Genomic DNA, 6,000 nt, shown 5'->3' with positions numbered 1-6,000 from the left:
CTCTTGCTCTAACTTTTGCCTGGGTCGCCCTTCCGGGTTTTCGGCCCAACGAGCCTCTCAAAGGGTAAAAGTGTAGCAAGTCTATGCCAAATGGTTTTTGAAGTTGAAGCCTCTTTGTATCTAGGAGAACGGCCGTTGCAATGATTTGTAGAAGAATCCGTCATGGTTGCTTCGCGAGCTTCTTCTGGTGAGATCTAATCTTTTTGATTCGGCTTTGGTGCCTCTTGCTCGAGGGCTGCTTCAAAACTGGCCACACGGGCCTCCTCCGACAGTTGACCGTTGAATGTTCCGAATGAGTTCGAGGTTCAAAACAAATAGGTCGAATCTTGAGGCTGAGAGCGATCCTAGGCTGCACAATCTCAAGAACGATTCCACACAGGTCTTCACAGGGCCGCGCAAAACATTTGTTTTTGGAAGTTTTTAAGAAAGCGACAAATCGCTCGTGCCGAAGATAGTGTGGAACCAATCTGGATCAAGCCAGGGTCCTTCCCAGTACTCACGCTGACAAGCATGGTTTCATTCATTAAGGGCTTAGCATGCCTCTCTTTCTCTCAAGTTGATCAAAGTTTTGCAAAACCAGAGGAATTCTTTCCTCTTCGTTTTTATCACCGTAGTGTTCAAAAGGTTTTTGAAAAACCTAGGCTAATGCAATGAGTTTGGCGCGCAGGAGAGCAGGCGAGATGTACTGTTAGCCCATTCAAGTCCTCTGGCACAACTAACTTACACTGGAAGCAAGCATGAAAATGAGATAGCCACAGCTGTTTTATTCAGATTTGTTGGTATAACTGGCCCCTTGGCAGAAACAGCCTCAAAAACAAAAACGAGTAATTACAAGACAAAACGGTGTTCGAGGCAACAATCCCGGAATCACCTGGTATTCTATACAAAGCGGACTGACTCGATACAACAAGACGGACCCTTATGCAAAAAGACTGACTCAAGACAAAGAGACAGACTCAAAACAAAAGACTGACTCGATACCCAAGCCAGAATTTACAAAGCTAGCGTTCACAGATGCTCAAAAATGCGTGCCAGACGCCACATCCAAAATATACCAAATGCCGCTCGTAGGTGGTTCACTTTCCGATTACATACTTGCAGTATCTGTGTCCTCAAAATCCAATAACTGGGTGGTAACGGACTTGGCTGAGGTGGGCGGGAGGATAACCTCGTTGTCAATCAAATCTTGTACCTCATGACGGAGGCGGAAACAATTGTCGGTAGCATGGCCTGTTTGCTGGTGGTACGCGCAGTACTGAGCAGCATCATGCGTAGCAGGGAGATTCTTCGGGAGAGGCCGAGGCTCCAAGGGTTTAAGGTGTCCCCTCTCAGCAAGGATCTGAAGCGCCTTAGACAGAGGCATGTAGAGAGCATGAAAGACCCTGCGCCCTCGGGGCAGGTATTTTGAAGTCTGAGCGTTCTTACTAGACGCACAAGCGAAAGGGTCGGCAGGCGCCACCTTGGCTTTCTGTTCTTTTCCCGGTGCCGGGTTGGGAATAGGAGAAACTGTTCTAGCATGACGGGGCCTATCCCGATTTTCTGACTGACTTGAACTACCCTCAGGTGGAGTGGGGAAAGCATCCTCCACAGTTTTTGCCACAACTGCGGATATATGTTGCTTGTTCATCCCCCCGGCTTTCAAAGCCTCGACTGCCCGTAGCAGTTGTTCAATGGGATCGGCGTCTGCCTTCACTTTGTCTTTTCCTCTGGCCTCGGCTTGATCGAGGGTTTGGGTTGATGTTGGTATGTCATTACCATAGCTGGAGGCCATCTCCGGTTGGCTAAGTTCAATCACAATTCGCCCCAACAACGGGGGCTCTTAGGGTACAAAACTTCCGGCGTATGGTGCGGCTGGAGGTGAAGCTGACATTCCGTAGGCGAGATCCGCCACAGACCTCTGGAGATCACCTATCATCCCCATTAGTTCAAATGTAGTAGGCTCACGAGCCTGGTATAGCTGGAGGGCCCAGACCGGGTGCGCAACAGGCGACCTGGGCGAATGTGGTGCACCACCATCGATCTCGCCCTGCAAACTGATTCCTTGACCTAATGAGGCTGTCATAACCACAATCTCTTCTGAATTCTGCGCCATCATAAGTCCTGCCTCAGCAAGGGGGAACACTGGCTATTCTGTATCAACTCTCTGAACTTTCTGAACTGAAAGGGAAAACAAGCAGCATTTCAGCCCAAACGGATCAGATACAGGTGTAGCCGAACAACTGTACTCCACTACTGATCACTATTCCCCAGAATCACTGTTCTCGAAACTGAACTTGATACCCGCAGATATAACTAATTTCTCAACAACACTGGTACTGGTGCCCTCGGGCCCGATACTCAAACTTGCAAACTGATATGTACGTTCCTGTAGAGGTACACTCTAAAAGCACACAGCAAGTAAAGAGAGCCAAAACACCCCTATGTTGGGGTAGGGTTTCCCTGTCCTATTTTGTCAGGAGCTAGGGTTCCACTATGCACGCATCAGTTTTCAAACAACCTAACATCGGGTAAGCAACCTGTCCTAGCTTGGAATGGTCACTATGGATCCGAATATGCACTAGGTCAAATGGTCAAAAAGGGTGCCCCAGTAAAACCGGGGTTTGTGTTCCCATACTGTCAGAGCCCACAACCGGTCAGCCTTATGGTCATGTCTTGACAAGACAAGCCTCCGGCAAACCGTTCAGGAATGGCAGACAGCAAACACGGCGTCCTAGGCACACCAATGCACATGCAATGCAAAGAGACACATAAATGAAATCAAAACAAGATATCACGAGTTCGAGTCAAGCTCTCTAAATCCCCAGCAGAGTCGCCAGAAACTGTAACAAGTCCGCAGGGGACCTCGCTACAGTTCGGACTCGATTTGTGTCACGGTCCTTAATCTGAACCAAAGAGTCCAAATCCGGTAAATCGTTTTGAGAAATAGATTTTTCAAAAAAAGTGTCAAACATGGACTGTTTTGCCAGATACAGAGTCGCCACCTAAATATTTTAAAATGGGGGAATTTAGGAAACCCTGACTCGGTGCCAAAGGCCACGTGTCCGTCATCACCAAAGTTGCCTCGGCTCGGGAGCTTGGGTACGATTGGGGAAGGTCAGCTATGAGCACCCCCTCTCGCCCGATCCGAAGATCGGCCTCTACTAACCGTGATATCCGTTTTTGAAAATGTTATGTGTTCTTATTCCATTTATTACCCTAGAATTACTATGTTATGCGCACAGCACACAAGTATAGACTAGATTGCCTAATTTGGAAATAAGCATTGCATATCCGTTTGTCTTGAAAAACACTTTGGAATTTGCTACTTGCGAGTAGGCTAAAATACGAATTTCAACGAGTTTTTCCAACTCGGACAATCCAACCTTCACCCACAGGCATCCAAACAGTTTATCACATAAGCATCTAGCCTCATGGTAATCATGCTGTCATGATAACATTCACATGCATGCGATATGTTAAAGCATGAAAAAAATACTTACATCGTACTCCGTGCCAAAACAAAGAACTCGTTAGTAATCAATGCATGATCCACGTCCATGTTTAAATGTCTAATACAACACATACAGGATGCAATTAGAGTAGGCTCGGCTAACCTAGACATGGCATGTGAAATGCAATCAATTGATGCACGTATTCAATTTGGAATTGAAGTACAAATGCAGTTAGCATGATGTACCGAGCCCGGTGCATGCAAGACAAATGTATGGATGCACGCATGCATAGCATAAGGTATGCTGATTTAAACATGACCTATTACTAACCATCAAAGCAGGTAAGTAAAAGAGAGAAAGAAGTGGGGGTTGGGAGACATGCACACACTCACCCACACTTATTACAAATTTGCCCTCGCTCGGAGGGACCAAATGAATATTACAAATTAACTAACTCGCAAGCTAATTAATTATTACAAATTACCTAATTAGTTAACAAACTAACTAAGCTAGGAAAAACAGTAAACCGCCTCGAGAAGAGAGCTCAATGCAATACGTGCTCGGGTCTTGCTCGGAAGTGCACCGCCATGCATAGGCTGCCTCTGTTTTCCTTGCTATACTCCTCTGGAGACTACCACAGTCTCAGGATTGCTTCCCTAGACATTGGGAGACATCACCAGCTGAGTAGGATTACCACCGGCAGTGGTATGTGGTCACCGGCCATTGGTGAAGCTATTGGCAGAGAGAGGATTACCGGTCGGCACTTAGCACTGCCGGTCGGCAGAGAGCTCCTGCAGAATCTGCAATTGACAGCAACATAGGGCAAGGCAGAGCATGGCAATACAATTCAAGAAATGTATGCACCAATCATGTCCCTTATCATGTTAGTGACTCAAGGGGACATGCTTCTTGGTTCTCGGACCAACAATCGCGCATTTCAATGCGTGATGGCCCAAGGGACCAATTTATGCATGTTGATTTCAAAATGCAATGCAAACCAACAAACAAATGAGGAACTCAACCTCAATCATGGATGATCAAGAGGCAAAGCATGCATGCAATGCAACCTAAGCATGTTGACTAGGTATGCAACATGGTAAAGCAGACAAGCATACAAGACATGCAAGGCATGAGATAATGCAACCAACAAGTATGCAAGGCACAATGTGGGTGTTTAAGCATGTAAACAAACATGTGACTTCATTCAATCATGCAAGTTCAATTATGCAACAACTCACCAATATGCTACAACATACAAGGAGTATATGCAACAAACAAGGAGATGGACTTAAACATGATTTGGGCAGTCCTAACTAGGCCTAAAACAGTGGCCAAAGTGCTATGAAATGAGGGCTAAATGACATGCAAACATGCATGCACAGAAGGACCAATACTTAAGCATTAAAGAGCAATTCTCGAGCACACTCAAGAGGGTGCAAACATGGACAGATGACATGCATTAAACTCTGAAAATCATGCGAGAACATGGTGCCAAACCAAGCAAACAAGATAGGCTAAACATGCAACAAATGGCCCAAGCATTCATGGTAAGCTAATGAAGTATTGAACTACACTTAGCAAGACCAAACATGGCATGAATTTAATGGCCAAAAACAGAGTTTTAGCACATAAAACAAGGCCCAAAAGACCACTTAGATGGCATCTAAATGGCTTGAATTCAAAAGCGTACACAAATGCACTTTCAATGAGCATACCACACAAGCTCATAAGGCATCAAAGGGGCATCCAAGGCAAGCATACAAGCATGCAAAGGGGACTGAAATGATGCCATAAATGGTGCCAAACCATCAACATAAGGCAAGTAATGCATGCTACACACTCACACACTTAAGGCCAACAAGCCAAAATGCAAAGGGGGCATATAATGCATGGAAAATTCGACCCAAACAACTATGGACAGACCTCTAGCATGGCAAGATAAGCACAAAAGCTTCACAAAGCTAGACCTAAAACATGCTTGAACAATGGTTTACAACCTAAGGCATGTTAAGGCCTAAACATGGCATTACAAGGTAGGTATGCTAAGCATGCATGGTGTACCAAAACCAACTAAAAATAGAGTCATATTATGACATAATAAGCACAAAAAATAACTAAGGCATGGTCAACATGAAGCTTAGCTAGGTGCTCCCTCAAGAGGCCAAAAATGGTCCTTTTCAAGGACAACAAGGAGAGGGGGTGGCCCTCTCCTTCTTGGGACTTCAAGGCACCATCCTTACCACTGAAATCCCTCAAGATTTCAGTGGTGAGGAGGCCCAAACACCAAAGTCCCGGAGCTCACTCAAAATGGCTCAAAATGGGGCCTCTCAAGGCCTAAGAGGGGTCAAACACCTCCAAACCACAAAACACTCTAAATAAACTATTTAGAGGGCCTAAAAACAGAACTTTTTTATGTTGTACACTAAGCTCAAAAACAGTTCTAAAATAGGCAAAAAAAATATGCAAGAATGGGGAATAAAAGGGCAGGATTGTTACCCTTGAAGACCTTCTTCAAAAATGGTGGACCAGCTGGTTCTTAAGCCCCAAACCAGATCCAAAACTCTGAAAA

Source organism: Camellia sinensis, chromosome 9 (genome assembly GCF_055761805.1).
Source record: "Camellia sinensis isolate YWXY chromosome 9, ASM5576180v1, whole genome shotgun sequence".
Lineage (NCBI taxonomy): Eukaryota > Viridiplantae > Streptophyta > Magnoliopsida > Ericales > Theaceae > Camellia > Camellia sinensis.
Note: the sequence above shows the minus strand (reverse complement) of the source record.